The 23,648-nt window shown below is 43.9% G+C and overlaps 1 pseudogene; it reads left to right on the top strand.

Moving 5' to 3' along the window:
- Nucleotides 1-2,286: 2,286 nt before the first annotated feature.
- LOC122548247 (U2 spliceosomal RNA) lies at nt 2,287-2,461 on the top strand (annotated as a pseudogene).
- The last annotated feature ends 21,187 nt before the right edge of the window (nt 2,462-23,648 follow it).

Here is a 23,648-nt window from a genome sequence, read left to right as displayed (position 1 = left end):
ACAGATAAGCGCACCACCCCCAAGTCAGGGACGTATCAGATATTAAAATTGACAATGTTTAAAAATTTCAAAATATAATTTATTCAGAGAAATAAATCTTTGGCACCTGTATGATTGGTCATGCCATTCATATGTATACGTTGCACGTCCTTACATACAAGAACAGGTTGAGGTAATCGTATTTACAGTTATCATATTTACAGTTCTGTATATTAAACCATCCAGTCTCTTGGTATTTAGCTGAGGCGTCAGCGGAACCCAACTACTGTGTGGTCCCCCAGTTATACTATATGCAAAGGAACCTTCTTTTACCCCAGTTTATGGGGTTACCATTGCCCATTTGACTGTCCTGTCTCTGGAGCATCTGTCTGCATCCCAATGGTGAAAGTGAACTGTTGGACCCTCGCGGGGCTGAGGGAACTGTCCGGCTCCTCACTGCGGTCATTTACCAGCTCTGCTCTTATTGAGCCAAGGAAAGGGTTTGCACCATCCAGTTCTGTGCCTTACAGTAGGACTGTCAGAGGATCACATCTCTCAGTTAGCTGTAGCTATAGGTGTGGGGCAGTTGGTAACTCCTGGTTCTCATTGGGTGGAGAGTGGACTTAGGGAAGTCCGTTGTTTCCTGTTTGGGGGGAAATGCCCTCCTCTTCCCCATGGTGCTCTGTCTCTTCTTCTGGTGGTGACCCTCCTTGCGCCCATCTGAAGCATCTGAAGAGCTGCCCTTACTTTTCTCATGCAGTTGCCGTTTCTGCCTTTGCTAAAGGCTTTGGGGAACTCGCAGGATTATCTTTTCCTGTTTATAACAGGAATCCATTCCTCTGCCTCCTTGTTTACATCCTCTTCCATTGCTTCCATCTGCCCAGCTGGAGCTACGATCAGCTGTTGTGTTTCTCTGATGGCTGCTGTCTCATCCACTCCAACCTGTTCTTCTTTCTGTGTGCCATAAGGCTCCGTTTCCCTGCTGTCTGCGTGGACCTTGATGGTCTTTGGGGGTCCATGGCTCACGTTGCCACCACTGGCCTACTGTGCGTAAGTGGCGACTCACACATGCCCCCCCCCCCTACACACACACACACACACGTTTTGGGCAGGTATTGTACATCTGGCCCACCTCTCCGCACAAATTACAGCTCTTTGCGTCCTGCTTGCAATTCCTTCAGAATATTACCTTGCAGGCCGCCATGTGCCCCGACTTCCCGCAGGTTCGGCACACTTTCGGCTGCCCTGCATATGTCAGGTAGCCTCTGTTCCCTTCAGTTGCGAAGCTGGAGGGTGGGTGGAGGATGTTACCGTTGTCATCGACCCTCAGGGTTACCCTGACTTGGCGTTTACTGGTCCAGATCCCGAAAGGGTCGACCACATCGGTGCTTTCTCCCTTGACTTGGACATACCTTCCCCGGAAGGTCAGGACATCAGGAACATAGACGTTGTACATATGAATCGTAACAACCCGACCCCTCTGTGCAGGAAGCACACACAACGGGACCGCCGACAAGGTGGAGACTAGAGGCTCCCTTTCCTTCTCCTTGAAGACCTTCAGTAGCTGCTCGCACTGTTTCACACTCGTGAAGGTGATGTCAAAACAGCCTGCCCGAGGGAAATCCTGCAGACAATACATGTGCTTTTTTTAATTTCAAACATATACTTTATTCATAAACTATTTTGATGATCTGTAGAATTGGTGGTACCATTCATGGGGGAACCTTGCATTTCTTTACATACAGAGATCGGAATTAATCATTTGTATATACTGGCCTGTACATTTACCATCCATATATTCAGCTGAGGCTTCAGCGGAGCCCACTTACTGTGTGGACCCCCTGTTCTTTGACAGGCAGCCGTTACACGGTGGCCTTACCCCCTACCCCAAGCTTCAGCACATCCCTCAACACGTAGTCCTGGACGGCGGACTGTGCCAGTCCGCAACACTCAGTCGGGGTCAGCTCCTTTAGCTGGAATATCAACAGGTTTCAGACAGACCAAACAGCATCCTTGACCGAGTTGGTGATCCTCTAGGCACAGTTGATGTTTGTCTCGGTGTGAGTCCCAGGGAACAGACCGTAGAGCACGGAGTCCCACATCACGGAGCTGCTCAGGACGAACCTTGACAAACACCACTGCATTCTTCTCCAGACTTCCTTTGCGTAGGCACATTCCAGAAGGAGGTGTGTGACAGTCTTGTCCCCTCCGCAGCTGCTTCAAGAGTCCGGGCATACATAAAGGATCTCACAGGCAGAGCCCTTCTCACTACCAGCCAAGCCATGTCTTGATGATTATTGGAAAGATTTTGCGATGAGGCGTTCTGCCAAATGACTTGTCAGTATTAATATCTGATAGGTCCCTGACTTAGTGATTGAACATTAATCTATTTATTGTTGGTAGGAGTTGATTTGGGAGCTTGCTCCACTAACATCCCGCATCGTCCGTGTATTGCAGTGTTTCTGGGAATGGTGCATCCCCTCATTAAACAATCCAAAAAAGTAGTTTATTTGTTCACTTTTGTGTGTGTTTGCTGAATTTCTCGTGTACTGTGTCTATGCAAAGCGTACAGACAGCTTTTGTCTGGTCAAGTCAGAGTTGCTTTTGTGCAAATCAACTTGGTCGAGGTTACAATTCATCTGCGTCTTTCAGTACTTGCTCTCAATGTTCTCACTTCATCCCTGGTGCCTCTTCCCACCAACTCCGAACAACAGAAGTAAAACAAAGTTCCTCACAAGCTCTTCTTAATGGCAAACTGCATTTCAGAAAACGAAAGGGAGAAGATGGAGCTATTGAAGTATTCAACAGCTTAGATTTCGATGATGATGAGGATGTCTCAGGTGCATTGAATGAGAGTTTTTGAGAACACTGTGAGGCAGGAAAAGATCTGTTTTTTGTAGTAGATTACATTCCCTACAGTGAAACAGACCCTTTGGCCCAACAAGTCCACACCGATTATTGAAGATAAATCCACCCAGATTCAGTTCTCTACATTTACCCGTGACTAATGTACCTCACACTATGGGCAATTTAGCATGGCCAATTCACCTGATCAGCACATCTTTTGGAATGTGGACAGGAACCGGAGCACCCAGAGGAAACCCACACATACATAGGAAGAATGCGCAAACTCCACGCAGATAGCCACCCAAGGCCACAATCGAACCTGGGGCCTGGTGCTGTGAGGCAGCAGTGCCAACCACTGAGCCACTGTGCCACCCCTTTATGGTACATAAAGTCATAGAGATGTACAGCACTGTAACTGACCCTTCAGTCCAACTCATCCATGTTGACCAGATATCTTAACCTCATCTAGTCCCATTCGACAGCACTTGGCCCATATCCCTCTAAACCCTTCCTGTTCAAATACCATCCAGATGCCTTTTAAATGTTGTACCAGACTCCAACAGTTCCATGCCAGCTCATTCCATACATGAACCATGCTCTGCCTGCAAACATTGCCCCTTCGGTCTTTTTTTTATTTTTCCCCTCTAACCCTAATCCTATGCCTTCTCGTTCTAGACTACCCCACCCCAGTGAAAATAACTTGTCTATTTACCCTATCCATGCCCCTCATGATTTTATAAACCTCTGTAAGTCACCCCTCAGCCTCTGACGCTCCAGGGAAAACACTCCCAGCCTATTCAGCCTTTTTCCAGTCGCTCAAACCCTCCAGCCCTGACAACATTCTTGTAAATATTTAAGAATGTTTCTCATCAGAGTGCAAAAGCAAATGAAATCAATGGGTGTGTTTGTGACGGCTTTATTTTATCAGTTCAGAGGCCTGTGAGTTTAATCAGATTGCATATTCATTGATGTCGGACATAATGTGTGCAGATTACTCCGAGAGTCGATTCTCACATTAACCAGTCCAACAGATACTTTGCGGAGCTGGCGAAATGAGCCAGAGATAAATAAAAGCACTGCATCAAGATGTAGAATTACCTGTCCACAAATTACATTATTACTGTAAAAAAAATCACTATAAACTTTCCAGCACCTGAGAAATGTCCTACTCAAGGAATGGCACAACATCTCTGGCTTTCCTTGACTTTTTTGCACTTTGATGCCTGAACCAGAACCTAATGTTTCACAGTGCTCCTGACTTGTCTGGTTGTTTATCACAGCCATAAGCCAGGCAGCTCATCGTTGTTGTTAGCAGTGTTCAGTCAAGGGGCTGTACTGTCAGACACTTGGAATAGCAGTTAAAGCAGCAAACACACTGCATGTGCTTCAACCAAATGGTAACGTCTCAGTTCTCAGTCAGGGCAAGGGTGACAGGATTCAGTCAGGAGATCCTGGCACAGTATGTCCAGGGACTTTGACATTGTTTGGGACAATCAGGATCAGGGAATCTGTATCGCTACAGTCCAGAGAGGTGACCACACAATCTATTCATTACATCCTCCAAATGCTCCGGTAGATTTTTCGATCCTGAATTCCAGTTCACCAATCCATGCTGACCCTGTCCGTTCCTGTCATTGGGGATCAGTTCGATGAAATTCTCAAGGAGCAATTCTGAGGGGACCCTGTAGTAGCAGTGAATTTTGGGAAGTCAGTTCAGGGCAGTGGAGACAGCCTGCTTTTTTTAAGATTAGATTACATTACATTACAGTGTGGAAATAGGCCCTTCGGCCCAACAAGTCCACATCGACGCGCAACCCACCATACCCCTACATTTACCCCTTACCTAACACTACGGGCAATTTAGTATGGCCAATTCACCTGACCTGCACATCTTTGGAATGTGGGAGGAAATCGGAGCACCCGGAGGAAACCCACGCAGACACGGGGAGAACGTGCAAACTCCACACAGTCAGTCGCCTGAGGCGGGAATTGAACCCGGGTCTCTGGCGCTGTGAGGCAGCAGTGCTAACCTCTGCTTGTAGCAGAGTGAACAGGACTTGTGGAAGGGATTGGGAAAATAACCATATTAGAGGTAGAGGGAGACAGGACGTGGGTTACTGTGGAAATGCGAGTCACCATCATTGTCCCCGTTTTCATGTGGTGGTTAGCATGTGATGGTTGGCATGGCGACACTGTAGGGCTGGTGTTAGGGTAATGTCGTGAGGTAAAGTTTATAAATTTGTGTCATGGACACGACACAAATTTCAAGGAGTAATGGAGAGTGAGGATGTCATGTTGCAGCTTTATAAGACTTTAGTTCGGCTTCACTTAGAGTGTCGCTTTTAATTCTGGTCGCCAAACTCCAGGGAGAATGTGGAGGGTGGAGAAGAGGCTTACCAGGATGCTGTTGCATTAGAGGGCATGAGCTAGGAGAAAAACTCAGGGTATTTTCCTTGGAGCAGCGGAGGCTGAAGGGAAACTCCATTGAATAATGAGATGGATCAATCGAGTTGACAGTCAGAATCTCTTTCCCAGAATTCAAATGTCTAAAACTATGGAGCATACATTGAAGTTGAAAGTGGGAAAGTTCAAACAAGTTGTGGGGGCGAGGTATTTTTCGAGTGTAGTAGGTGTCTGGAACGTAATGTCAGGGGTGGTAATGGAGGCAGATATGATAGAGGTGTTTCTGGGTCTTTTAGCCCCTTAAGTAGATGGATGTGCATAGAATGGAGGAATATGGAGAAAGTGAGCATCAACCAGCTGGAACTATCAGTTCCTAATTATATGAAGACAGACCTGAATGTATTTGTAAGAATGGTGGGCAGCAGCCTCATAGAAAACATGGACTAGAAATCATCCAATGTCATGGTTGTTGTATTGATCAGGAGATCTGTCACTGCCGTGAAGACCAGGCAAAGTTCTGGAGAGACTGCATTTCCCTCTGGACAACATCACCAGGTTTGAGAGCAGATCAGGAAAATGCAAACAGGGATACAGCACAAGACATGTCTCAAACTTTTGTTTGGAGTTAAAACTTTGCTTTGATTGATATCCACAAATTGAAAGATTATATTTTCCTTATATATATATATATATATATAGGAAGAGTAATAGCAACTGCAATAGTTAAGTTGTGCAGACATATTAACCAGACGCTGACTAACACATAAAACAACCACATGATCTGAGTTCAATTGCCCGAATTATAGAATATTCCACACTAAATATTAACACTTCAGTGTGCTCAACAAAGATTCCTCTCCATCTCCGATTCTTAACGTCGGTCCATTGTTTTAGTCTATCCTACTAAACCGAACATAGCCACTCTGAAAAGAGAAGCAGATTTATCATTTCAAGTTCAGCTGACTCGCAGTGACTGTGAACTCAAAATGTTAATCCTATGTGTGTCTCTACAGACACCACACCACTTCATGCAGCATCCACAATATTTTACTTTGTGATTTAGACTCTAGTTTTCACTCTTATAAAATTGCTCCCCGTCAATTCGTTTTCTATTTACCGCCGACTTATCCCACTTCAAAAAGATGTTGATGAAATTTCTTTGAGCTAAAATGTTCATTGTGTAGATGCTACCTTGGAATTACAAAGGCAATTGATAGACTGGGCGAAGGGGAACATCTCTGTCAGTGCAAGCAAGTGTGTGTAGTGCAAACAGGGAGTATAAAGGAGGTTTACAAGAATGATCCTGAACTTCAGGGGTGACATTCTGTGGAGAGATTATAAAAAAGGAGGCCTGTTTCCTCTGGAATGGAGAATGTAAAGGGATAATCTGATCAAAGCCTTCAAGATCTAAACAGGGTGAGACAGGCGAGATCAAGGCAAATGATTCCTGCTGGTTGCAGATTCGAGAACAAGAGGGAAAAAGCCCGAGAATTCGGGTGCAGAAAGTTCACGAGAGATGTTAGGAAGCACTTTGTTACAAAAGGAGTAGGAAAGGTCTGGAACTCTCTTCCACAAACAGCAATGGATGCTGTATCATCTACAACGGATAAATATTTGTTCAGTGAAGGTATTGAGGGAATGGGGCAAAAGAAGGAAGATGGGGTTTCGCCACAGATCATGCATGATCCGATTAATTGATGGGACAGGATTGAGGGGCTGAATGTTCAACTTCAGTTCAAATGCTGTAAAATTAAGATCCCCCTACACAGCCGCATCAGGCACTCTCAGGAAAGGGACAGGATGCGGTTAGATACACAAGAAAGCTGCCTTTACTGTATCCCCATCAACCACCACCAGGAAGGGAAAGTACAGGGTTAGATACAGAGTGAAGCTCCCTCGATGATATCTGAATGAAAACTTTAAAAGGCAGGTATAATCTGACAAGAGATGCTGATTTAAGTTGACTCTGTACTCTCCTCATCTTCCACACAGGCACACAGACACAACAAGAACGGTACTACTCCACAAGTTCAACACCAAGGTCTTTGTTTGATTCTCTCTGCTCTGTTCTGATTCTGTTAGATTGCTGGTTCTGAACATCCACATTGGTAGGCAACCTACTACCATGGTGCCACGTCTTGCTCCCAAACGCAGCATCTGGTTTCAATTCGAAGTGTGATACAAAGCCTCCCAGTGTCAGAGGGAGGCGAGTCTTGAGCCAGACCCAGGCGTGTTCATCTGACACTCAGTGATTGTTTAGTGGAGTTTTAATATTTGACAGTCCCAACATTACTTTGTCATTCTGTGTCTCTGTGTAACTGTGTGAGCGATTGTGCGTGTCCATATGCGTGCATGTGTATGTGTGTGTGTCTGGTGTGCGTGTGTCTGTTCGTATGAGCGCGTGTCTGTGCGAGTGTCCGTGTCCGTGTCCATGTGTCCGTGTGTGTGTGTGTGTTAGCGAGTGTGTAAGTGATTGTGTGTGTGCATCTCTGTCAGTCTGCCTGCCTCTTACTAGGGCCCTGCAATATTGAGTCAAGTCCTCCTTCACTCCAGGACTTAGGTATTCAACAGTATTTTCCGTATCTTTTTCACAAATCACAGTATTAGATTTCTTACAGTGTGGAACAAGTCCACACCGACCCGCCAAAGCACAACCAAACAGTACGGGCAATTTAGCATGGCCAATTCACCTAACCTGCACATTTTTGGATTGTGGGAGGAAACTGGAGCACGCGGAGGGTGCTCACGCAGACACGGGGAGAATGAGCAAACTCCACACAGAGAGTCACCTGAGGCGTGAATTGAACAGGAGTCTCTGGCACCGTGAGGCAGCAGTGATAACCACTGTGCCACCTTGCCTCCCATTGGTATGAGGCTTCTTTGCAGATTATTCCCAGGGCATGGGACGAGGGAATCGAGGAATCCGTGCTTTGCCTGCAGACTTAGCCTGCAGGAGAAACAGTGACTAGCAAGGCGAAGGGATTGTTCATGTTAATTGGTTCACGGGATGTGAGCATTACTGGCTGGGCACAGCATTTATCTTCCGATCAACCTTTGAGAAGGTGGCAATGAGCTGCCTTATTGAACCACTGCACTCCATCAAACTCATATTTTTTGGAGAAACAGAATGTGGCAGAAATTAAATTCTCGCTTTCTGTGTTTAAAATTCAAATTTAAAATTCAACCATTTCGTTTATACAGAGTTAGGAACTGGAATCTCATCGATGGTCTCAGCGAGTTTATGTCTTGAATAATACACCAGAGAGTGAATTTCAGTCTGAAATCTAATTGAGGGATGGGGGTATTAATATACAAAGTAACAGGTACAAGTTAATAAGATACAAATAGGAGTATAGTCAAGGGTATGTTGTGGTTCACAATTGATTAGTCAATACTGCGGAGTGAACTACAGACTGGAATCTAACTGAGGAGTTTATGGCGTTTATACATGGAATCACAGATGCTCAGGAGTGAGAATCTAATGGAGAGTATTGGATACTGGTGTTGTGTATAGAAGAACAGGTCAATGAATATCAGTTCGTGATCGGAATTTTATCAAGGGGTTTGGAGCATTTATTTATAGAATAACGGACACTCAGGAGTGAGATTCAGGCTGGAATCTTATGGAAGGTTTCAGCGTAGTTTATATGCAGAGGAACCTCGATTATCCCAATGGGATGGTTGGGCACTATTTCGCTCGGATAATTGATTATTCAGTTAATTGCTTCAATGCCTTTCCTCTGGGGCTCAGAGCTTTCTGAAGTTTCTTTTTTCCTCATTCTGCCTGCCTCTGTCTCAGGGCTTTTCTTTTCTGAGCAGCCACACATACGTGTGTAAATGACCTGCAACATTGCTAAAGCCACTCCCCACATCGCTCTCCCCTGTCAGTTCAATGGGGGTTGACACAGCGATCACTTGCTAACTCTGCTACTTGTTCAGGAAATGAGGCAGCAGCACACCGAGTGTGAAACCCTGCACCACCCGACGCCCCCAGTGTGGCCTTCAGTTCCACCAACCCTGCACCTGTGCGAACTCCCAAACCTCGCCCCATCTAACCACCGCCTCCCCGCCCCCGTCCAACCCCTGTACCCCACCGCTCAATTCCAAACCACAATCCGCCCCCCAACACCGTCCAACACCCCCAACACTGCCCCATTCCAACTCCCCAACACTGACCCCATCCGATCCCAACCCCGACACGTCTGACTCCCGAACCCCACGCGGTCCAAACCCCAAACCCCGCCCCGTTCTGACCCGCGCCAAACCCACCCCTGTCCGACCCCCAAACCCGCCCCATCCGTCCCCAAAGCCCATCCCCGTCCAACCCCCTGAATCTCGCCCCCGTCTGAAACCCCCATCTGACACGAAATCCCTGCCCCGTCCGATCTCCCAACCCCACCTCCATGCAACACCCGCCCCATCCCCGTCCAACCACGAGCTATACAGGCATATCACAGAGTTAAGTAGCATAGATAAGTAAATAATAGGTAAACAACAGCAAAAAACAAAAACACAGGGACAGGCGAATACTTAGAGTTTGTGATTCCATTCAGTATTCTAACAACAATAGGGTAGAAACTGTTTCTAACCCGGCTGGTGCATGTGTAGAGGCTTCAATACCTTCTCCCCGATGGTAGAGGTTGGAGAAAAGCATTGCCAGGCTGGGATGGATATTTGAGAATGCTGGCAGCCTTTCCTTGACATCGGGCCTCGTAGATGGCTTCTATAGATGGCAGTTTGGCCTTTGTGATTATCCGGGCCGAGTTCACCACACTCTGTAACCGTATCTGACCTTGAATGGTACAGTTGCCATACCAGGTAGTGATACAATCAAACAGAATGCTCTCGATTCTGGATTAGTAGTGCTGGAAGAGCACAGCAGTTCAGGCAGCATCCAAGGAGCAGCGAAATTGACGTTTCGGGCAAAAGCTAAGGCAAATGTTCTTAATTATTTTACATTCCCTGCCTATTTTCTCGTGTGCAGTAAATGTCTTCTATCAATCAACATTATATTTTAGTCTAAATGGTTAAGTACAAGTTTTAAGGCGATTAACTTTCCTAGCAAATTCCAACGCTCCAGGGAAAACATCCCAGCCTATTCAGCCTCTCCCTAAAGGACAAACTCTTCAACCCTGGCAACATCCTTGTAAATCTTTTCTGAACCCTTTCAAGTTTCACAACATCCGACAATAGGAAGGAGACCAGAATCGAATGCAGTATTCCAAACGTGGCCTAATTAATATTCTGTATATCCAAAACATGACCTCCCAATCCCTACACTTGATGCTCTGACCAAGAAAGGAAATCATACCAAATACGTACTTTACTATCCAATCTACCTGCCACTCTACTTTGAAGGACCTATGAACCTGAAATCCAAGGTTTCTTAGTTCAGCAACACTCCTAGCCCTTACCATTAGGTATAGATCCTGCCCGGATGACCTTTTCAAGATGCACGTTTGGATAAATTCATGAATCAGAAAGGTTTGCTGGGATCCACACCAAGTACAGGCAGGTGGGACATTTTAGTTTTGGAAGATGTTTAGTGTGGACAGGTTGGCCTGAAGGGTCTGTTTCTGTGCTGTATGACTATGATATTACAGTAGGCGGTCAAAAGAGAGGTTATTCTTTGCACATGCTCCCTTTGTCATCCACTCCACGGGCTGGGACACGGCATGGAAAATGAAGACACAGAGGGAGTCTGATATTCATGGGTGTGTAATGGAGGAACTTCAGAATGGGCTGTTCAGGGGAGATGAAGACACACAGGGGAGGGCAATTAGACAGGGACCATGGAGAGAGAGAGAGAATGTGAAACAAGAAGAAAGAATGCAAGAGAGTGGGAAAAATATCCACAAAGTTGAAAGAAGTAGTAGGAGAGAAAAAGGCAAAAAGAAAGGCTATCAATGAGAGAGAGCGAAGATTGAGAGAGAAGAGGGAAGCTCAGAGAGACTTAAACTGGAGTTAAGGAAAGACAGGACGAGATTAAAGTGGTGATGCAGTCCATTCAGGTTGGTCCCTGCTCTCTCAATGGTCCCTCACACCCCTCTTTCCCATTGGGGACAGACCCTGCTCCAGGGCCTTGCTTTAGGAGGGGCTGGTTCAGGGAGGTAATGGGGCTTATTAAAGTAATAAACTTAACTGAGATTCAAACACTCCCCACACTCACACACAGAGACAGTCAGAACCACACAGATACTCATTCCCTGCTCAGTGCACATGATGAAAGTGACAGTGGCCGCCAGAACCTGTTTGAAATCGCCCCAGGTCTGTCACTCAGAGAGTGCCCTCTCCACCCAAGTCCTAGCTCATCCTGTCAGCTCCCAGTTCCCTCCTGCGGTAAGCCTCCACCATAGATGGAGCACAGCCAGAGATAGTTTGGTGGGATTAGAGGGTGGCAGGGAGGGAGGGAGGTATGAGAGAAAGCAGCAGGTAAATAGTTTCTTTCCAGACTTCCCTCTGCCTGCTCCTGCTTAGCATTTTACTGTCTTGGAATGAAAGTTGCATGCAGTCTCATTCTTATCAAATTCTTTCTGTCTTTTGGCTTTCCGAATAATCAATGTCAAATTCATAACTTGCGATTGCTGGGTCACCTGTTTGGAACGCAGCTGTACTCACCACGATAGCACCATCACTGTCCACTTTAACTCAACATAATCCCCAAACACATTTTAAGAAGATCTTTATCATGACAAATTAAACAGAGCTGATGTTGACCCACAGAAGGTGATTTTAGGTCAGGTGGAAGCAACTGATATAATGAGGCAGATTTGAAGGAGCATCTTCAATCGGAGGGGGAGCTGGGTCATTGAAATGTGCAGAGAGAGAGTCCAGGAGTCCCTCTGGTTGGGCTTGGATTCCCCGCCAACCCATCAGCTGGTTCATGGAAAGGAAAGGAAGGAATAAAGAAATGGAATGATACAAGGGATTTAATGGAAATGAAACAAATTACTGTGGAAAATAAACTTAGAATCAGAAGACACTGAATATTTACAGGATATGATTTACTCTTCATAACACTCTTCTTTTTTATTTCTCTTTTGAGATGTGTGGATCAGTGAATTCAGTGAGGAAGAGTGGAGGCCTCTGTCGCTGCGTTTCACTCTCTGGGCCTGTAGTGAACAATGATCCTTTCCTCCAGCTCATTGATTTATGTATCCATGTCACCCACAGAGAAGTGATTGCTTGGAATGAATGTGTCTTTCATGCATGTCTAGCTCCTCTTCAAGATTTGCTTTTATTGTTCAGCTTTCTACTAACTGTTGCTCCTTGCTGGCAGTACTTTACACTGGCTTTGTTCCTCCAGTCTCTTTCGTTTTGTTCCTCAGATGAAGTCATTCCTTGCCCATTTGAAAATGAGGTTTGTCACGTTAGTATTTCTCCTTCTCCTTCCGACCATGCCTCACATGGACTCTTCGTTCCATAATCTGCAGCAGCTAATGTTGGCTATCAGTTACCTGGATTTATTTAGCAATTGAATTATTTTTATTACTGGATATTTGACTGCAAACTTTAAATGATCTCTGATTTTTTTCTGCGTCACCACGTAAATAAGTGCATTTGTGCTGCAACTGAGGTTCTGCAGCATATATGCGACTTCTCGAAAGAGTCGATAATCTTTGTAATCCAGTGAATCACCAACTTGAAAGAACATTAAAACATATGTCAACCACAACAGTATGAAGCTGGTGGTAATGGCAAAGAGTAAAATCACAGAATTATTTCTGCTCTTTATCTCTGGGTCATTCTCTATTCTTCTCTGACCTCTCAGTCCCTTACGCATCTTCACAGCCTCGAAGATGTGTCTGGCAGTCAGAATGTTGAGAAAGAGAATAAAAGTGAATGGGAACATTGGTGTTAAAAAATGTTCAATGTATTTAAAGTTTTTCCACAGGTCACCATAATAACTGTCCCTGGTGTCACAGTACCATGGAATATTGTTAATAATCTTTTCAGGTCTATATCGAAAGTATTTGGGAATGTTCTTTAAAGAAAAGAAGATGCAGATTGTTGCTACAACCCTCTTTGCAGTTTTCTCTGTACAATACTTAGTTTTCATCTGATGAAAACAAATAGCAACAAATCGATCAAAAGCAACAGCAACAGTGAACCAGACAGAGCAATCAATGGTCACGTGGACCAGGACATATATAACACGACAGACAGGAGTAATGTCCAGGAAACACCGTGGATAATAAAAATACACAAATCGGCCAAGTACAATGTTGAAAGTAATGAACAGTAAATCAGATGTTGCTATGGCCACCAAATAGTGAGTGGTGCATGTAGAAAGACCGCACTTCCGCTGAGCTAAGATTATAATCACCACGAGACTGACTGTAAGTGAGAGAGAGAGAGAGAAAGAGGAATAAACAGACTTGAAGTTACTTATCAAACATTCGATTATGCGTGAGCCCAGACGTAAATAATGGCACAAAGATAATTGTTGCTCCATGTCATATGATGTTTAAAGAATCTGAACCACAGTAGCAACCTCTCTCTAAATGAATCATTTTAATAGACAGAGGGAAGAACTTGAATGGCAGATGGTTCACAGAAACACAGTCATGTACTCAATTTTTTGGGGGTTGTTAGCAGCTGATTTCACCTGTTTCATAGGTTATTCAGATTGGCTGGAGACTCCGCTGAAACCACAACATCCACACATTGACACCTCGAAACAATAAATAAATGAATGAGATATACCTAACATAGACATTAATTGCAAAATTTCTGCCTTTGGCTTTGGAGCCTCCACAGCGCAGCTTGCTCACACTGTATGAATGACAGCATAGGGCATTAAATCTCTCCACAATGTCCAGGAATGAATGCTGTCCACAATCTGGATGAACAGATGATCAGGCATTGAGTCCCTCCCTCATAGACAGGATTGAACTTCCTGACAATCTGTACGATAGAAGTATTCAGCAGTGAATCCAACCACCATGTCCCAAGGTGAAAACCCACCGAAATCATAAACACCACAGCAATTGATATGGACTCCCCACATGTCCAACACCGTACACCACAACACCCACTCAAATAAAACCTGAATCCTTGCTGCATTGTTCATTGCAACTTTCTGTTTAAGAAATCACACGTTTTATCAGGGACTAAGTGAAGCTTTCTGCCTGATGTCCAGGCTCATGCTCCCAAACTCCACTCGTTGTGAATAGAGACCACCCTGCCAAGTTCATAGAACACACTAGGGCTAGGAATCCCCGTAACCTAACCCGCATTCTCCATGGCAATCCTCAGAGACTGTTTCTGTGATAAGATCATAGAAACCCTACCTTACAGAAAGAGGTCATTCGGCCCATCAGATCTCCAACAAACCTCTGAAGAGCATCCTACCCAGACCCCAACCAATGGATGTGTTTTTTTTTCTCAAGACTAATTCACCAACCCAATTGGGTGCACATTTTAAAGTGAATGGGCAGAGATTTTAAAAAAGGAATGAAGAATTTTTTTGTACACACAGGTTGATTCGTGTGTAGAATGGACATTCTAAGGAATTGGTACATGTGGGCACAATTACAACATTATGATTATGTGAATGATTATGATGTAGTAGGCACCACAGAGACGTGGTTACAGGGGGGTCAGGACTGGCAGTTAAACATCCAAGGATTTTCAACTTATCAAAAAGACAGGGAGGTTGGCAGAGGGGGCGGGGTTGCCTTGTCAGTTAAGAACAAAATTAAATCTATGACACTGAATGACATAGCGTCAGATGATGTGGAGTCTGTGTGGGTGCAATTGAGGAACCACAAAGGCAAAAATACCAGAACGGGAGATATGTTCAGACCTCCTAACAGCGGTCAGGACCAGAGGCGCAACATGTACCTGGAAATAGAGAAGGCATGTCAGAAAGGCAAGGTCACAGCGATCATGGGAGACTTCAAGATGCAGGTAAATAATGTTGCCAGTGGATCCAAAGAAAGGGAATTCATGGAATGCCTACAGGATGGTTTTTTGGAACAGCTTGTCATGGAGCCCACAAGGGAGCAGGCTATTCTGGACCTAGTGCTATGTAATGAACCAGTCTTTATAAAAAATCTTAAAGTAAGGGAACATTTATGAAGCAGCGATCATAATATGGTCGGGTTCAGTCTGCAGTTTGAAAGAGAGATGGCAAAATCGGATGTAATGGTGTTACAGTTAAATAAAGGTAATTATGAGGGCATGAGAGAGGAACTGACGAAAATAGACTGGAAGCAGAGCTTAGCGGGGAAGACAGTAGAGCAAAAATGGCAGGAGTTTATGGGTAAAATTGAGGACACTGTACAGTGGTTCATCCCCAAGAAGAGAAAGATTATCCAGGGAGGGATTAGACAGCCATGGCTGACAAAGGAAGTCAGGAAATGTATCAAAGAAAAAGAGAGAGCCTATAAAGTGGCCTAGAGCACTGGGAAATCAGAGGATTGGGAAGGCTACAAAAAGAAACAGATGATAACAAAGAGAGAAATAAGGAAGGAGAGGATCAAGTATGAAGGTAGGCTAGCCAGGAATATTAGAAATGATAGTAAAAGTTTCTTTCAATACATAAGAAACAAATGACAGGCAAGAGTAGACATTGGGCCACTTCAAACTGATGCTGGAAGCCTCGTGATGGGAGGTAAGGAAATAGCAGGAGAACTTAATAAGTACTTTGCATCAGTCTTCACAGTGGAAGACATGAGTAATAGCCCAACAATTAAAGGGAGACAGGGGGCTGAGTTGAGTACGATTGCCATTACAAAAGAGAAAGTGCTAGAAAAGCTAAAAGGTCTTAAAATTGATAAATCTCTTGGCCCGATGGGCTACATCCTAGAGTTCTGAGGGAGGTGGCTGAGGAAATAGTAGAGGCGTTGATTGAGATCTTTCAAAAGTCACTCGAGTCAGGGAAAGTCCCGGATGATTGGAAGATCGCTGTTGTAACCCCCTTGTTCAAGAAAGGATCAAGACAAAAGATGGAAAATTATATGCCAATTAGCCTAACCTCAGTTGTTGGTAAAATTCTAGAATCCATCATTAGGAGGTTTCTAAATTCTTGGAAGAGCAGGGTCGGATTAGAACAAATCAACATGGATTTAGTAAGGGGAGGTCGTGCCTGACAAACCTGTTGGAGTTCTTTGAAGAGGTGACAAGTAGGTTAGACCGGGGAAACCCAGTGGATGTGGTCTACCTAGACTTTCAAAAGGCCTTTGATAAGGTGCCACACGGGAGGGCCCATGTTGTTCGAGGTGAGCTACTGGTATGGATTGAGGATTGGCTGTCTGACAGAAGGCAGAGAGTTGGGACAAAATGTTCTTTTTCGGAATGGCAGCCAGTGACAAGCGGTGACCCGCAGGGTTCAGTGTTGGGACCGCAGCTGTTCACGTTATATATTAATGATCTGGATGAAGGGACTGGGGCATTCTAGCGAAGTTTGCCAATGATACGAAGTTAGGTGGACAGGCAGGTAGTACTGAGGAAGTGGGGAGGCTGCAGAAGGATCTAGACAGTTTGGAAGAGTGGTCCAGGAAATGGCTTATGGAATTCAATGTGAGCAAATGCGAGGTCTTGCACTTTGGAAAAAAGAATACAAGCATGGACTACTTTCTAAACGGTGAGAAAATTCATAAAGCCAAAGTACAGAGGGATCTGGGAGTGCTAGTTGAGGATTCTCTAGCAGGTTGAGTCCGTGATTAAGAAAGCGAATGCAATGTTGTCAATTATCTCAAGAGGGTTGGAATATAAAAGCACCGTTGTGCTACTGCGACTTTATAAAGCTCTGGTTAGGCCCCATTTGGAGTACTGCATCCAGTTTTGGTCCCCACACCTCAGGAAGGACATACTGGCACTGGAGCGTGTCCAGCGGAGATTCACACGAATGATCCCTGGAATGATAGGTCTAACATATGAGGAACGGCTGAGGATCCTGGGATTGTATTCATTGGAATTTGGAAGATTAAGGGGAAATCTAATAAAAACTTACAAGATAATACATGGCTTGGAGAGGGTGGAGGCTAGGAAATTGTTTCCGTTAGGCGAGGAGACGAGGATCCGTGGACATAGCCTGAGAATTAGAGGGGTAAATTCAGAACAGAAATGCGGAGACATTTCTTCAGCCAGACAGTGGTGGGTCTCTGGAATTCATTGCCACAGAGTGCAGTGGACGTTGGGACGCAAAATGTCTTCAAGGCAGAAATTGATAAATTCTTGATGTCACAAGGAATTAAGGGCTACGGGGAGAATGCGGGTAAGTGGAGTTGAAATGTCCATCAGCCATGATTGAATGGCGGAGTGAACTCGATGGGCCGAATGGCCTTATTTCCACTCCTATGCCTTCTGGTCTTATTTAACACATGATAAATACATGAATAGGAATGATTTGGAGGCATATGAGAAAGGAACAGCAGGTGGGCCTAGAATAGTTAGAGACAAAAAATAGTACAGATACTGGAATCCAAAGTCGACAGGCAGGAGACTGGAAGATAACAGCAAACCTGGCAGCATCAGGAGGTGCAGAGGTTGACGTTTTGCGTGTATTATTCTTCAGGATAAAACTTGAGACAGATTCTTACAATACCTTACAATTACAAATCAGTATCTGACTGACATGTCACCGTTTGTATATTCCAATCGCTTTGCCTGATTGAAGTTTGGAAAGCTAGACAGACACTGCTGGAAACATTAAATTATGTCGGGCAAATGGCTTTAAGTAGAATCCGAAATTTTCATTGTAATCAATGAAACTTGTGTATCTTCTCTGACACAGTTCACCATATCTTGTTTCTGCAATGCAAGCTTAACATTTTTGCCATGCAACAATGTCTGAATAAAAACAGCTTTTGACACATTTGCCCCTCTCCTGTGTTGACAGAATTCCAGTCAGACTGAAGGCTTCTCTGTTCCGGCATCTAATTTGATGTTGCACCATTTAGTTTATATTGTCCATCCTAGGTTTAAAATCCATACACAACAATTCACATCTCGATTTATTTCATCTGCAGGATGCTAGGAGACGATAATTTATGTCTGCACCTGCAAAGTCAGGACGAGTGATTTTGAATTTGTCAGTCAGTCAGCCATTTTCAGTTTATTGACGGCACAATGGACACTGCGAGGATGGATAGACAGAAAGTCTTCTTGCTGTTTCTGGTTGTAGGACGAAGACCACCGTCTTAAAATCTGATAATACTCTGCAACACTAAGAGTTTTGATCTCAAACTTATTGTATTTACACGCATAACTTTAGAACATATCAGATATATTTATACAGGGATATTAATTGCGTTATATTCATACTTATTTCTGGGTTTGTCGCAGTTCTTACTGGGCTGACATCTGTTGCCCTGAATTAGATGATCTGGAGGAAGTGTCGGTGAGGCTGCTTTCCAGATCTGCTGCAATTCAATTGGTGCAGGGAAACTCACAATGATAAAAAAAGGAAAGGAGTAACAGGATTTTCAACCAATGGCATTTGTGGAATCGAGCTGTTTTTCCAAGCCAGGCTGGTTGTGGAATTGTCAATTGGTGGTTTTCCTGTGTATCTTCTGTGCCTGGCGTTCTAGTCTGTAGTGCTGTGGATCTGGAAGTTGCTCTATGAGGAACGTTGGTGAATTTCTACACTGCATCTTGTCTGTGGTACACACTGCTGTTACTGAATGTGGGTGATGGGGACAGGGGATGTTTGGGGCTGTGGTGCTGAGCAAGCTGCTCTACAAGTTTATTCAACTTGAGTACAATTGTTCCAGAAATGGTCGCACAATGTCTTTTAGGTAAACTTCCTGGAGTCTGTTCTGTTAAAAAGAAAATTCAGAAAAGTGTGGAGATGCTCAGTAGTCTGGCCAGAATCGATGCAGAGAAATAGGTGGAGTCATTCATTCCCCATGAGAACACCATGTTGTTAATCCTCCTGCTTCTTTCAGTCCATTCTTCACATGGACCCCTTGCTCCATTATCTGGTGCATCTCATGTTTACTCACAATTACTTGGATTTATTCAGCAATTGAATTATTTTTAACTGGATATTCCACTACATACTTTAACTGGTCTGTGAATAATTTTCTTTATTGATATATATGACTTGTTCAAACGGATAAAAATTGAACTGATCCACGGAATAACCAGCATTAAACAAATATAAAACATACCCAAACGAGAGAAGGATGAAGCTGACAAAGAGCAAAATCACAGATTTCTTTCTGCTGTCCGGCTGTGGGTCATTCTCTGTTTTTCTGTGAGCCCTCAGTTCCTTACGCTTCTTAATGGCCTTGGAGACATTTCTAACAGTGAGAACATTGATAAAGAGAATGAAAGTGATAGGGAACAGTGATGCTAAAAATGTGCAATATATTTAGAAGTTGCCCACTGACGGTCTTTGAAATAATTGTACCCGATAGAACAGTTCCATGGAACATTGTTGATGCTCTTTCCAGGTTTAAATTGAACGTAGTAAGGAATGTTCTTGAAAGAATAAAATGCAGATTGTTGCTAGAATTTTCATTGTAGTTTTCCCTATACAATATTTAGTTTTCATTTGATGAACACAAATGGTGACATGTCGATCGTATGGAAAAGCAATGGGTGAACTAGACAGAATGTTCAATGGCCCAACTGCTCAGGACATTGATAATGATACAAACAGGAGTGATGCCCAGGAAACACGGTGGTTAATAATAATATCAAAATCAGTTAAGTATAACATCCAAATTAATGAACGGTACATCGGACTCTGCCAAGGCCACCAAATAACAAGTGCTGCATTTAGAAAGACCACACTTACCCCAAGCTGAAATTACAATCACCACAAGATTAACTGTCAGAGAGGGAGAAAGGAAAAATAAAGTTGAAGTTATTAAACAAAGAGTACTGTACATGAGCCCGGACTGTAAGGGATAGATTTTAGAACAAAGATAATTGTTCCATGTCATATGAAGTATAAAGTATCTGCACTCTTGTAATGAATTATTTGCACTTTTAAAGGACATAGGGAAGAACATAAGCAGATGATTATTCCCAGAAGAACGATCATGTACTCAAAATTTGAGTCGGGTTGACAGTGGTTGGTTTCTTCTGATTTATAAGTTATTCCATTTGGCTGGAGTCGTCCATTAGACCTCAACATCCACACAAGAATACCGGGAATCAGTGAAACATAAAATGGGATATATCAAACACGGGCATGGATTGCAAAATTCCTGGTGCCTCCACAGTTGAGATTGCCTCTAGAATTGGACATCACATCATATGAACTACAGTAAATGGCATTAAATCACTACGCAGTGTCATGAAGTGGATGGCCTCCACAACATGAAGAAATGATCAGGCATTTAGTCACTTCATCTGAACATGCTGACAAACTGAGCTATGAAAGTATTCAGCAATGAATCCAACCTTTGTGGATACCCATCACAATCAGAAGAACTTCAATATTTGGCACGGACTCCCTCCACATGTCCAACACTGTACACCACAGCCCTCATTCAAATAAAACCTGAATCCATGCGGCATTGCAACTTTGCAGTTTAGAAATCAGGCACTCTAGCTCGAATTTAAAATAACTTCCTTCTTGATGTCCAGGCTCATATATCCAAGTGCCTCTCTTAGGCCCTCTCCTTGTGAACAGAGATCTCCCGAGAAGTTCCGGAGCAGACTCTGGGGCGATACATCTCCACGGTTTAACTGGCACTTCTCATGGAAATCAACAGCACTGTACCACAGCTTGGTCTTGGAGACCCAAACATTGTACTGTTGCTTAGTATCAGGGACTGCTTCTGTGGATTCAGGCTAATGCTAAAGAATATGGGAGACAATAACCTCATGGTCTTATCACTAATCTATTAAATCGGTGACCTAGGTAATGTTCTGGGGAGCTAGGTTTGATGTCTGCCATGGCAGATGATGGAATTTCAATTCAATAATAATCTGGTTTTAAGAGTTCACTTATGATTATAAAATTGTTGTCAAATGTTGGGGGAAAAATCTCATTCCCTAATGTACTTCAGGGAAAGTTATCCTTACCTGGTCTGGCCTAACGTGACTCCAAATCTACAAGAACATGGTTGACTTTTACCTTCCTTCTGGGCAGTTAGGTAAGGGTGGTAAATGTTGGCTCAGCCAGCGATACCAACATTCCTTCAATGAACAAAAGAAAATGGAAGTCCCCAATGCACAGCTAGCTCCCCCCTTGCAGATGACTTCTCCCTTTTGTAAATCACTTCCTTGGATTGGATAGCCCCATACTGAGTCCATTGCTACAAATAAGAGGCTCTCAAAATATACCCACTATCGAAGATAGGAGATACTCCATTCAATTCAGTGTAGTTTCCTGGCAGAGGGAATGCAAAGACAGGTACCCAGCAGCCAACCTCGGTTAAAGGAGCTGTCTCCTGGCTTTGATACCAGCAAGAGTTGGGAAACTCATTGTACTTGGTGAAATGAGCTATGGCACCGATGATGCACTGGAATAGATGATGCCCTGAATTTAGCAGAATCTCAGCACCAAGCATCCACACTGCCACCTTGACATTTCTCCTTCTCTCTGCCATCCGGAACATTCCCTTTGACAGTCACCATTCCTTGGGTTCAGAGATATCCTCTTACAGATGTGGGAATACTGATCATTTTTTAAAAAAATGCTCATGGAATGGGAGCTTTATTGGGTCATGCAGTATCCATTATCTCGGTCTAACCATCTTCGTGATGCCATTGGAAATCTGCCTTATTGAACATCTGTATTCGCTGTAGTGCAGGAAGATCACTGTGTTTTGGGGGGAAAGTTGCAGAATTGTTCCCTTGCAACAGTGATAGAACAATGCATGAGGTCTGGCTTGAAATGGAACGTTTCTGTGATGGCACTTCTGTGCATCTGCTGTCCTTGGTCATCCGCTAGACTTTTGGACCCACACTTCAAGTATCTACGCCCCCTACAAACCTAATTCCCTGTTAGATTTCTGAATATGTAGCCAAATTAAAAGGTACTTGTGGTGATTTACGTACTTCACTTTATTAATTGCTAGTCATATGCGTCATTAGTGAAGGGAGTGAGTGCTGAATGTTGTGAGTGGCATGCTAATCAACTGGCTGTTTGTCCAGTACAATGTGGAGCTTTGTGGGTGTTACCTTCAATGTAATATTTGAGGTGCTCTCAGACAGATACATGAAGAGCATTCCGTCCCAGCTCTGAGCTGTGCTTCCTGGATGATGGACATGGATTGGAGAGGCATAGCCACAGTAATCAGAGTATCTGACATACTCCTGTGGCCACAGCAATTGCAAGGCTGGATCAGGGCATTTTGTTTTTGGCAATGGTTACTTCAAATTGTTGATAGCCGTGTATTCAGTGATGGTGATGTCATAGTAAGCTAGAAGAAGATTAGTAAATTCTCACTTTTTGAGATGGGCATTGCCTGATGCTTGTAGGATATGAATGTTACTTGTCAATTATGAGCCCAAGCTAGATGCTATCCCACTGTATATGGACACAGATCTCTTCTTTATCTAAGGATTGTAAATGGTGCAGAACATTGTCCAATCACAAGAAAGCATCTCCAATTTGGAGGGAAGGGCGTTGTTAAGGCATGTTCAGCTTTTAAAGTCTCGATTATGAACCTGACGAACTACTGCAGAGATATACAATGGCTGATTGACCTCCAATAGCTATAACCATCTCCACTTGTATTCAGGATGAAACCAAACAGAGTTGTAATCTCATTTACTCCAGTTTTTCAAAGGCTACTGTTATGACAGGGGTAAACTCTCCTGCTAAATTTCAACCAGCAACACGGAAAATATTTATCCTGTGCAGTAATCTGCGAAACTTCGAGAGGCTAAGAATTATTCAAAGTAAAACTTAACAACTTTATTTCCTGAAGTATAACAGAGAATAATTAACTCACAAATATTTAGAATTTCGTCCTCGAAGCTATTGTTTACCTTGCCCTTCAACAATACGAGTCTGATAAAACTTCCAATTAAGATTTACAAAACAAACCTTATCCAGGCAACTTTCAGTTCTTCTATCTGGATCTTCCTGAGTCTTCTTTTCTTCTTCTTCGGGTTTCCGTTTAACAGGTTACTGATTGATAAAGGTACCTTTAAGTTAGCTGTTTTTCAGGTAGACGTTTTATATGCTAGTGGTTGGCAATTCTCCTCCCAGCTGTTGAATTCTCCCTAGTCTTATATGCCCAAAGCATCAGATTGAGTCATTGGCTTTTATGTTTGTCAATATACTCAATTCAACCTGGATTGGAGTTTGGTATTTTTTGGACTACAATTTAAACGGGCGGCACGGTGGCACAGTGGTTAGCACTGCTGCCTCGCAGCGCCAGAGACCCGGGTTCAATTCCCGACTCAGGTGACTGACTGTGTGGAGTTTGCACGTTCTCCCCGTGTCTGCGTGGGTTTCCTCCGGGTGCTCCGGTTTCCTCCCACAGTCCAAAGATGTGCAG

This window comes from Chiloscyllium plagiosum, unplaced genomic scaffold (assembly GCF_037043375.1).
Source record: "Chiloscyllium plagiosum isolate Xiang-an unplaced genomic scaffold, Cpla_swu_hap1 HiC_scaffold_18, whole genome shotgun sequence".
Taxonomy (NCBI): Eukaryota; Metazoa; Chordata; class Chondrichthyes; order Orectolobiformes; family Hemiscylliidae; genus Chiloscyllium; species Chiloscyllium plagiosum.
Note: the sequence above shows the minus strand (reverse complement) of the source record. Positions and strands in the feature narration are given on the sequence as shown.